Source organism: Carlito syrichta, unplaced genomic scaffold (assembly GCF_000164805.1).
Source record: "Carlito syrichta isolate Samal-C Ts95f unplaced genomic scaffold, Tarsius_syrichta-2.0.1 Scaffold314865, whole genome shotgun sequence".
Lineage (NCBI taxonomy): Eukaryota > Metazoa > Chordata > Mammalia > Primates > Tarsiidae > Carlito > Carlito syrichta.
Window position 1 is genome coordinate 855,600 of NW_007258961.1, and position 12,614 is coordinate 868,213.

The 12,614-nt window shown below is 34.3% G+C and overlaps 1 protein-coding gene across 2 annotated transcripts in view; it reads left to right on the forward strand.

Annotated features, from left to right (window-relative positions):
- The window catches only part of FHL5 (four and a half LIM domains 5), a 53,772-nt gene that overhangs the window by 19,906 nt on the left and 21,252 nt on the right, over positions 1 to 12,614 (forward strand). The window contains exon 2 of one of the 2 annotated variants that reach the window (XM_008072138.1): positions 5,817 to 5,822. The exons of the other annotated variant lie outside the window; for it this stretch is intronic. The gene's annotated coding sequence lies outside the window, so the exon portion shown is untranslated. The remainder of the gene's footprint in view (positions 1 to 5,816; positions 5,823 to 12,614) is intronic. 2 annotated transcript variants of the gene reach the window in all.

Sequence of the window (12,614 nt, forward strand, 5' to 3'; positions counted from 1 at the left end):
CACGCGCCTTGGCCTCCCAAAGCGCTGGGATTACAAACTGAGCCATCGAGCCCAGCCTTCTGTCTTCTTAATAAATCCTACTTTAAAAAACATTTTTGTTTTACTAAATGACTACAGAAAACACTAGTTGGTTGTATAACTGATTTGCTACAGAAAACACTAGTTGGGTGTATAACTAACCAAATAGAAGCTAATTATTTCTTTTTTCTTGAGAAATCAAGATCTTAAAATGCAAAATGAGAAACAAATAGCACAAAATGACCAAAATGTTGATAAATGTTAAGTCACTTTAAATGAGTCAATAAACTGTCATCTAATTTTAGCTGATCTTAAAGAAACTCTCTTTCACTTCTTTAACAATCTGGTCCTAAATACATCATTAACTGCAAACTTTTAATCTAGTCTAAAAAGAAGTTTGCTAAAATTTATTTGGATTAGTAATGTGGACATTTGTACTAAGTATTTACAAAATTTTATTTAGAATATATATTTATCTTTAAAAAAAAATTCTAGGAAGCAAGTTACAGAGATAATACCTTCTTTGGAACTTAGTCTTCATATCTGTTAAATGAAGACTTGAAACTGATCTATCTCTTCTAGTTTTTATATTTTATGAGAAAAAACAAGAGATTCAAGTAAAATAAATTCAGTCTCTTATGTATAAGATTTCATTTAAGTAGGGCTCGGTGGCTCAGCCTGTAATCCCGCACCTTTGGGAGGCTGAGGTCAGTGGATTGCCTGAGCCCGCGGGTTCGAGACCTGCCTGGGCAGGCGAGACCTCATCTCTACAATAAATCAAAAAAATTAGCCGGGCGTGGTAACGCACGCCTGTAATTCCGGCTACTTGGAAGGTTGAGGCGTTAGGATCGCCGGAGCCCAGCAGGTCAAGGCTGCAGTGACTGCTCCCGGTCTGGGCGACAGAGTGAGACTCCAACTCAAAAAAAAAAAAAAAAAAAAAAAAGATTTCATTTAATATTTGAAATAGGCAACGCATGCATTTGGTTCCAAATTCCAAAATACAAAAGGCTACATGGTGATAGTAAACCTTGCTACCTTCCTGTCTCTTCATCGCACTTTTTCTTGTGATTTCTTCAAGGGTGACTCCAGGTATTTTTAAGATAAGTGTCAGTTTAACTTAAAACAGGAAGCCAGGTTTGGTCTTGATCAATACCAAATGTTATGGTACTGTTAGGATAACAAACTATACATATTATTAAATTTTTGTCATTTCCACCTGTCATTATGTTATTTTCTGTATACTTTCCTCAGCAATGTTTATATTTGTATAACTCACAATAGCTATTGAGTTTTTTTGATGTGTATTATCTCATTTTCTCTAAAGCACCATCTATGAATATAATTTCCAACATTCTACCTTACAAGACAGGTTATAAGTGTCATGATTTTGCCATATATGTATTTAGATATTTTCAAAATGTCAAATACAATGTTAATAATGTTTTATAAAGTTTTACTGTGACCTATCCAAAAAAAATTGTGAACTGGGAATTAATAATTGGGAGGTAGATTTTAAATTTTGTGCATATGACAAGAGGCACATGTGCCTTATGACCAGCTCTTAGTGATAGGCAGCTGGGTTCCACATAAGTGCCTGGCTGGGGCCTCCCCAGGTCTATGAAGGGCCAGGGAGAGCTTCTGTTATCAAAGGTCTAGCTCTCCCCTCTCTAACCCACAGCAGAGTTAATAATTATTGAGTCTAAAAATTGACTCAATTTTTAGACTCAAAAAAGTGACTAAAAAGTGACTACTGTTTTTGAAAACAGAATGAAAAGGTCTAAAGAGACGATGGATCCCTACTCTACACCTATACCCAACAACAAAACTGCTAGTAGGCTTATAAAGAGGTAGGATACTTGTATTTTTTGACTTGGCCTATCAGTTGGAGAAAAAGAAGCAATATATCTGGACACTTCTCCCCAGACATCACGGAAAGGAATCACATCACAGAACATTAGAAGACTAGAGGTGCTACAATATGTTTTCTGGGCCTTGTAGCATCACCACTTTCAATTAAGAAGAACCCCTTTGAAATTACTATCAGTTTTATCCAAGAATTTTTTTAAGCTCACCCAGTAAGTTTTGCATGCGGCTTAGCGCCATTCAGAAATGAGTAAAACATAATGGTTGCTTTCAGTGACCTTACATTTCAGTTATTAGAAATACAACAATACCCAAAACATTTATAATACAAGACAGAATATGAAAAATGTCTAAGAGGAACACAATGAGCTTTCATTAAGCATATAATAACAATACAACTTATAAATGTGCCCTTACAAACCTCAGAATTGAAAGAAGTTTAAGCCAGAAGAGGAACAGAACATAGGCGTGCCCTTTTTTAGAAGGCCCAGAGATGAGCACTTCTTTTATCATTATGTCTTACAAATGTTAAGGAGGTCATAATACACATCACTGCCAGGATAAACTAAAGCCAGTATATTATAGGGTTAGATTTGGCGTCATCTCAGGAAATAATTATGTGATGGTTTGTGAAATCTTATTTATTACTCTTAGTTGAATAGCTGAAAGCTCTTTCTAATTTGTTTAACTGGAATTGTCATTTAGGTAAATCATATATTTTTAAAAATTGCTTTATAGGCTCTATTAGATAAAGAATATATGCCCCAATCCATCATTTTATATTGGCCACCTTCCAAATAAAGTACACACTTCATTTTATTGGACAGTTTCCAATACTATCCATGCATTGTTTAAATAGAAGCTGTTTATTTCTTTTAAAACATGCTTGTTTTAAAGAAAAACATATAAAATAACTTTTCTATTTTCCTATATTGTGGAGAGAATATACTTTTAGTTGTTCAATATTATATAGGATTAGAATGAATCGTCTGATTGTGGTGCTTGAAACCCTATACACAGTTCCTCTAAATTCCTGGTTCCAGATTATTAACTGAGGCTTCTCTCAAGCCACTGTTTAAATTAAGCATAGGTGTCATTCATTTAAGGTGATTTAATTGAGTAAGGATTGATTTTTCTCATCACTCATTATTGAAGGAGATTAATGTTTATTTTAAAAATCCAGGAAAATAAAATAGTCATTTTGGTTTTATGGTAACCAATTCATAATCCCTTCATAAATCATGTTGAACTCAAAAATGAAAAAAGGGTGCAAAAGGCATTGTTCTTCCTCTCTGATAAGTCAAATTGCTCCAGACCATGGCAAATTTTTCATGTGATCTTATGCCCACAACTACCTGGCGACGTGGGAGTTATCCAGCTGATAGTGTGTTATAGATGGGACCATGGTTACAGATTCAGTCCTTCCTTGTTAGATTGAGTTTCTGCAATGGCAGATCATACTTCTTGCTAGTTAAGCTTGCGTTTGTCATTAAGTGCAAGGAGAAGCAGGTAGAAACAGTGTTGGGAGGTAAATCAATGGACTTCCCTCCCCACTGCTGGACACGGCTACCAGTGATCAGAAACTTGAAGTGTAGTTAGTGGAAGAAGATGAAGAGGAGGATCTTTAAATAGAGAAAAAAAAATGATTCCTCCACAAAAAGTCCTGACACAATTAATACTTTTGAGGAATTTGATAGAGTACTTGTTGAATTTCCCAAGGAGCATAGAGAAGAGGAGGGGAATACTTTATGATTTATTTTAGATCTGTTGTGCCCATCTATAGAGTTCATCTCTAAAAAATAGGATTGATTTGACAATTCGTACACAAGGAATAACCTGCCCCTATCATGTGCTAAGCTTATACTATGTACTTTAAAATATATTATCTTTTTCAGTTCAGTTTCTTCTCTATCCCAAACCTTGGTACTAAATCAGATCCTCAAACAAGCCTTTGAGAGAGTCATAAGGTAATCCAGGGACTGGATTTACTATTCCAGAACATCTTTTATAGGACTAACAGAGCAAGTTTGCAGAGAGTAGAAGGGCACGCTAGACTTATATACCGAAATGATTGTGGTTTCTTTGGGATCAAAATTGTAGAGGCAAGCCTAATGATTAAAAAGCAGAACATTGGGATCTGGATAGACAAAGTCATAGAAAACCCAATTTCATCTTTAAAGGCAATACTCATTTTGTCTTGAAAACGTTCTTGTATCCCAGTGTTAAAAAATCAAGGATGGTATTAAACCTATGTATTTTTAAAGAATCCTCCCTTTTTATTTCTAAAGAATAAAATGCTTGATAAATACTTTGATGTTATACTAATGTGTTTTTATGAATTACATTTTACCTCTATTTCATTAATCACTCCATAATTTCATGACTCTGAATGTAATTTCTCCAAGAAAATCAAGTGAGGCGCTTTTTTCTTTGTTAGTATTCACAGAACAAATTGCTCAAATGGAAAGCTCTAGTCAGCTGTTTTGTTTCATGGGAGAGTAGTTCATCAGTTCTCGGGAGAATTTGTGTTCGACCTCTCCGCACAAGACATTCAGCTTCCAACAAACTGGGCTTGCAAATATGTCCCCAGAGACTAATAACAAACATTCCAGCACAATTCTATGATGCCTGTTTTAGGTTATTTTTGATTGATGGCCTGAAGTTACGACTTTAGTTATTTTTAAGATTGTTTGTTGAGCTTTTAAAAAGCACGAGGGTAGGGGGTGGGGAAATAGCCTTCTTATTCACAATTTGAACTATAGCTCTAATTGCACGTTTTCCATCAAGTCAAGCACACCCACAGCTGACTAACCCATGACTTTTCCATTCTTACATCTCACGTGATCCTTGAGTGGGATTATAGCAGCTAATATAGTTCTCATTTCAGAGTTAAAGAAAGTAAGAGCCACAAAAGTTAAATGGTTTCCCTAACAGTGCACAAATTCTATACTGTGCTAAAACAGCCAGGACAAGAATCTGCAGCTTCTGATTTTTAACCCAATACTCTTCTTAGTATGTATGTTTTTGATTTCAAGCCAAAATCAAATAAGGAAGTACACATAGGTCTGCTCAACCTCAAACTCAGAACCGGGGGGGAAAATAGAAGCCTAAAAGTAGTACCTATTTACTATCTATTCTAATGCCTGCATAGTTTTAAAATATGTGGTTTACACAGACTAACACTACATTCAGAGGATATATTTTTTCTCACTTATCTCACTTAACTCTTCTAAACGTTGTCAAATTCAGTCACACATGACACCAACATTTCAGTTTAAATGATCGGTATTAGTGCTCAAGGACTGTGCCTCCTGGTAAACACGTTACGTGGTAGTCTCCGAGGTCATAAGCATAGACCTAGAAAGGCCCGTGCAGCTCCCAACAGAAGACTGAAATATTTGAACAAACAGTTTAAAAACTATTTAGTGGAAGTACACCGGTGTGCCAAGGTTAAAGTAAAATCCTTTAATAATAGCAGGAGATGAACCACCTATTCTGCTGTTTCTTTGATATTCTCCTCAGCTGGTTTTCAAAAGACACTTGAGCTATCTCCAGCCATCCTTGCAGAGAAAATGAAAGAACTCTGTCTGCCATGGCAGGTCCTTAAGGTTTTGCCTTCTCTTCCCTAAATTTTATTCTCAGTCCTTTGACATATTTACCACATAGATACCATATATGATTTAATTCACTCTTCAAGTGAATATATAACATGCAGATTCTTAACTCTTTCATATTTGAGTCTCTATCCTTTATGTTATTGATAGAATTTGCATATGTGTCTGGGGGCTCCAAGTTTTTCAGAGACAGGAAGTTTCCATTCATTCATCTATTCAGTCCTAAAACATTTACTGAGCTATGCCTCCTGAAATACAGATGAAATAAGCAACAATCTTACCTTTGAGGAGCTAACAATGGAGTGAGAGAGACACACATAGGACAAAGCGACGGTTAATGAAGTGTGGCAAAAGAAAGATAGGTGCAGGTATAAATTAATACGAGCAATAACTCTCTCCTGGGATACGTAAGAATGCCACAAAGAGGAGGATGTATAATTGGACCTTGATTGATGAGGAGAAACACTGGGTTGAACAAGGTAGATGGGTAACAAGGAGAAAAGCACTAGTGCTAGGAGAAAAGTCACGCATGAAGGCTCAAAGGCATAAAAGGACATCATGTATCTAAAGAATAGAAAGCCACCGAAGTGGCTAAAGCATAGGTGGAATGTGTGTGTGGGTTGAAAAGTCTGGGGCTGGGAAAGGGTTGGAAGTGGTGAGAGAGGTAGGAATGAGAGGGTAGTAAGGCATCTCTTTGCCAAGTGATTAGACTCTATTTTACAGTCAAGGACAAGCTGTTAGTAGAAAGATGATCAGATAAGTCTGAGAATTTTTTTTTTTTTAGCATTTTGGTGGCTGTTCTGGAGCCCCCCAAGGAAATTGAGCTTATCACTAGAGAACAAAGTCAAGTAATAGAAATGTGCTTCGTTCCACTCAATAGAGAAACAATTCTCTAATAAGATGTTCAGTTCAATGCAAGTCACTATGATCCACCAAAGATGTGAGGAAGGCCTAACGTATGATTTAAAGGAAGCATCTGAGGTGGAATCAACAGAATGTGTTAAGCCATAACCATGTGTAGGGGGCACAGGGAAGAAAAAGAATGATTGAAATATTTGCCCTAGAAGATGAGGTGTATTGTCTAACTGGGCATTGCAAATGATTTCTAAAACTCTTTATAGAGCATGAGAAATATACCTTCCTCAATGAGGCTTCAAAAATGCCCCTAACTGCCTGTCAGTCAGTTCCTGCCCTCAGAGTAATAATTTAAGTTAAAATTCAAAACAAGAAAATGACCACAGGTAAATCCAATTAATTAGTTCAAATTAAGATTATTCTTCCCAGTGTCTGTCTCTACAGAAGTTTTGTATATCAATCATACAAATTTCAAAGACTTCAACATTTTGCATTAACATTTCCCAAGAGCATTTTAATATTCTTTATACCATTTAGATTTAAATTATCCAAGTTCTTCCCTAAAGAAAAGCAGAAGCAAATCTACTTTACAGGATCAATGAAAGACCACAATGGGCAATTGGAATAACTGTGTAGCACTCCCAAATGAGCATAGATATATTTACACAGGTAAAGCTACTTTGAATAACCAGATGAAAATTAAGCCAGAACACCCAGCAGACTTTCAATTAAAGAACAGTGTACTTTTACATATGTGAAAAAGTAATGATTATGGGGTTATTTGCATCTATTTAGTAAAATGTACAGATCATGAATTAGAGATAAAAGTAATCTTAAATACCACCAACTGTATATCCTCTATTTTAAGACACATAATCAACACGATTATTTTATATAGTATAGCCTATCTCTATGGGGAACAAAAAGCTATAATCAAATCAGTGCCGTAACTTATTATAATTGGCGTTTAGAATAAGAATATCTGGTAATTCAATCCCCTCAAGTTATAGCACAAAGAAATAAAATTTCTCAAAAATACAACTCCCTTATTGGAGCCATTATTGAAAACCAGAAAGCCAAAAGTATATCCTAGTACAATTTCAACTTCACATAAGAAAGGTAAAACCCTCTTACTTAAAAAATGTCTAATGTACAATGAGAAAGTAATAGACACATATAGGCAGTCCTTGATGTGCATGATGCTGTGTTAACTAAAACTTGTTACCACAAGCTAACATGGAACCATGCCAGTGCTTTGCACAGTTCCATGGGAGCTGAATATTGAGATAGAGAAGAGAAAAGAGAAGGAGTAGGAAAGAGGGGAGAAGAGGGGGAAGAAAGGTGAGACCTTTATTGTCTCCCTTTCCCCTCTCTTGCATCTACAAAGTTCTCCTTCAGCAGTTCATTCTTTTATTCAGTCGACAAGCATCCCACGTCTTCCCTGTTAATAACTTCCACGACCTCCATCAGCACATAAAACCCTTTCCTGGATATTGCTATGTTCATCTGAATTACTGCCTTTGTTGGCATGCATAATAAAAGAATGATGTAATAAATACTACTTCTATTTATCCACCATCCACTCACTCTTAAAAACCTTTTTTAAAATAAAAGATTACACATACAAGGGGATTGAAGTACATGGAAAATACATATTATAAAAAAATTTGCCAGAGTTTCCAAAATTTTTACACCAAAATAAACCTGTACTAACTTGTTCTAAAATGTCTGAAAAGGGTGTAGTTTGAAACACTAAGGAGGATAACACATCAGTTTGAAAAGAGCCCCTATCAGAGCAACATAAATTCTGTTAAAATTGAAACAAGAGCAAACATCAAATTTATGGTGAGACTTGGGTGGAAGAATGGTGAAATCATTGATGCTTTGTGAAAAATGTATGAGGAAATACCCCCAAAGAAATCAGTTTACAAGTGGATAACTTGTTTTAAGAAGGGATGAGATGATAGTGAAAATGAAGCCCTCAGTGGCAGACCATCCACACTGATTTGGGGAAAAAAAAATTAATCTTGTTCATGTCCTAATTGAAGAGGGTTGACAATTAACAGCAGAAATAGTAGCCAATACCATAGACTTCTCAATGGGTTCAGCCCATACAATTATGACTAAAAGATTAAAGTTGAGAAAACTCTCCACTCAATGGATGCCAAAACTGTTGTGTTCAGATTAGCTACAGACAAGATCAGAGCTTTGAATAGATATTTTACATAAGTGGGATCAAGATCCTGAAGCATTTCTTAAAGAATTGCAACAGGAAATGAAATGAGCTTTATCAGTATGATCCTGAAGACAAAGCAAAATCAAAGGAATGGCTACCAAGAGTTGAAAGTTGTCCAGGCAAAGTAAAAGCAGACAGGTCTAGAGCAAAATCATATCAACAGTTTTTTGGAATGCTCAAGACATCTTTCTTGTTGAATTTCTGGAAGGCCAAAGACTGTTAACATCTGCTTAACAGAAGGGTGTTTAGAGAAAATTAACCAAAGTTCTCGGGGAAAAAATGCCTGGGAAATCTTTACTGGAGAGTCTTTTGCACCTCAACAATGTCCCTGCTCATTCCACTCATTAAACAAGGGCAATTTTGTGAGTGTTTCTGTGGAAAATCATTATGCATCCACCTTACAATTCTGACTTGATTCCTTTTAACTTCTCTTTGTCTTAAAAATAATATTTAAAGGATATGCGTCTTTCTTCAGTTAATTATGTAAAAAAACACTGCATTGACTTGGTTAAACTCTCAGGACCCACATTTGTTTAGGGATGGACTAAATGGCTGTTATCATCACTTACCAAAGTATCTTAAGCTTGATGGAGCTTATGTTGAGAAATAAAGTTTATATTTTTGTATTGTTATTTTGTAACTCCATTTTTCTCTGAACTTTTTGAAGTCCTTTCCTATAGAAAATAATTTTTATAACGTATATACAAAGTATAAGGAATAGCAAATTGGCTTAAGAAACCAAATATCCCCTATATATTTGAAACCTTCTGTGCAGCTTCCCAATTCTTTTTCTAACTCTGGAAGTTAAATAATCTTAAATTGCATCCTGAATTTTGTGTTAATCATTACTACATTTTGAAAAATAGCTTTAATAGCACATATTTATAATTTCTAACCATCCATTTTGGTTGTTTGAACATTATATAAATATTCTGGTGTATTTACTCTTTGAAACTTGCTTATTTACTCAATATTATAAAGTTCTTCTGCACTGAAAAGAGTATCTGCAAGTCATCTGTTTTTATTGCCCTATGACAAGATGTTGTCAGACCATACATTTATTTATCCATTTTCCCTTTGATGAACATTCAGGCTTTTTGTTATAGCTAGATAAACTATATTGCTGTGAGCATTCTTGTACATGTTTTTCTCAAATTTACACACTTGGGAGTGAAATTGCTGAGTCACATGAAAAGTACGTCCTCGACTTTAAAATATAATGAAAAATAGTTTTTCAGAGTGACTTCATCCATCCATCTTGCATTCTCATTTTCACTGGGTAAGAGTTCCTATTGCTTATTTATCCTCACCAATATTTGATATTGTCAGCCTTGCTAATCTTTTCTTACTTAGTAGGTGCAAATGTAATTCATTATGGTTTGCTGATCAGATCAATGTAAATTTCATGAATTAAGAGTAGATTGTTCTTTCTTTAAAATCTATATTTTCCACTTACAGGAGAAAAATATTTGCTCACATATTTTGCCTATTTTTCCATTTGTTTATTTTAATTATCTTATTTATTCATAGAAATGTATACATTTTGTATTCTAATCCTTTGTCAGTTTCCTGTGGCAAATGTCACCTGTTATATTATGGCATGTCGTTTCACTCTTTAAATAGTGTCTTGAAGTCAGCAATTTTTTAATAAATCTATCTTTTCATTTATAGTTTGTGTTTCATGATTTTAAAAAAAATTCTAACCTAAGATTTACTCCTTTATGATTTGCCTTTCATATTGCTGATGGAATTGTTTTGAATACGGTATGAGGTATGTATTTATTTCAGTTTTTTGCTTCATGTGTAACCAATTATTTCTGTGCCATTTCTTGAGTAACTAATGTTTTCTCCCACTAACCAGAAATCTCATTTTTGATATATTTGTTTACAACAAATTGTTCTACTATCATAAAGTTTTTAGACATGTTTTGCTGCATTTATGACAAGTACAATTTCTATTGCACTTGAATGTTGTACTTTTTAACATTGTATTTCTGATGTAGAGAAATTCTGTTGATCATTATATATTGATTTTGTTTCAAGGAACCTGCTTACTTCTCTTTCAGTGATTGTTAATGAGGCTGAGGACATTTTCAAGTTTATTAGCCAGTGGGTTATCCTCTTCTGTATATACATTCAAGTCTTTTGCACTTTTATTGGGTTGAGCTCTTTGTTGATTAATGAGTAACAATACCTTCTTAAACTCTATGGTTCTCATTTTCCCTCTTATTTGACAAACAGGCTCTTAGGTTTAATTTGGTCTAATGTATTAAATCTCTTCTATGTGGTCAGTAATTTTCTGCTTTACTTAAAAAAAAATCTTTCATGCTACCTGTTGATAAAAAACATTCTCCCATATTTCCAAAGGGTAATTGTTTCATCCTAACCTTGAGACCCATATTCCACTTATATTAATTTTATATGATGTGAAGTAATAATCTAGTTTATTCTTTTACATATGAAAATAATTACAAATGATTCAAGACTATTTACTGAAAAGATGACCCTTGTTCTTCATCATTTATCACTGTCCCTTTAGGTCATGTGTCCATATATTTGTGGATTTGTTTCTGAGCTCTCTATTCTGTGTTAATGATCTAAGCATTTAATCATGTATTTATACCACAGTATCCACTGCAGTGACTTTATGTTGCTGTGATATCTTATTTTAAAAGTCTTCTCATTTTGTTCTTGTTCAAATGTGATTTCACTATTCTTAGCCTTTTGCATTTCTTTATAAATTACAGAATCCATTTGTAACAAGAAACAACTTGATAGAATTTTGGTTTGCATCTATAGGTTAAATGGAGGAGAAATAGCACCTTCACAATAATGTCTTCAAATTTATGAACATGGTATATTCTTTCACTAATTTATTTGGGTTGTTTTTATGTTCCTTCAACATTTTATAGTTTTCTATGTAGAGATCTCATACATTCTTACTAGATTTAGTGGAGGGTATTTGAGGATTTTAAAATAATATCATAAATTAATTTTTTAAAATTTTACTTTGCATGGGATACAATGTGCACAGGTGAAGGTGGTGGGTACACTTAAGCCTAGACTTCTTTGCCACCATAAAATGCATTTATGTAACCAAAAACTATTTGTACCCCCCAAAACTATTAAAATAAATAAATAAATGTTTTTGTTACTGTTATATAGGAATACAATTGATTTTGTATATAGACATTTTATCTAGCAACTCTAATAGCTCACTTATAAATTCTAATAAGTTATCACAGAATCTTTTGCATTTTCTCCACAATCAGATCATCAGTAAATAATGAAGTTTTTTTTTTATAATTCTTATACTTTTTTTCTCATCTTACTGCACAGTCTATTACTTCCAGTGTAAAGTCAAATAGAAGTGGTCATTGTGGATATTCTTTCCCTACTTATCTCAGAGTAAAACCTACCAATATTTATCATTTAAATATGTTTGCTATGGGATTTTTTTTTAAACTACATTGAAGAACCTCCTTTTGTTCTTAGTTTACTAAGGGTTTTTGATCACAAATTGAAGTCAGATTTCATCAAATGCCTTTTCTTCACTTGCTGAGGTAATTACATAGCTTTCTCTTTACTTGGCAAAAGTGGTGAGATACTGTTATTTTCTTTTGAATTTTAAACTGAACTTTCATTCCTGAAATAAAATCAACTTGATTAAGGTGTACTAATCTCTTTATATTTCTCTGAATTCAGGTAGGGTTTTTTGTTTGTTTGGTTTTGGTGGGGTTTGTTTTCTTTTTTTGGTTTTTTTTTGGTTTTTTTTTTTTTTGAGTTGGAGTCTCACTCTGTTGCCCAGGCTGGAGTGCAGTGGCATGTTGCTCATGGTCACTGCAGCCTCAACCTGCTGGGTTCAGTTAGTCCTTCCACCTCAATCTTCCAAGTAGTTGGAACTATAGGAATGCACCACCATGCCCGGCTAATTTTTGGATTAATTGTAGAGATGAAGTCTCACCAAATTGCCCAGGTTGGTCTTGAACCCGTGGGTTCAGGCAATTCTCTCACCTTGGCCTCCCAAA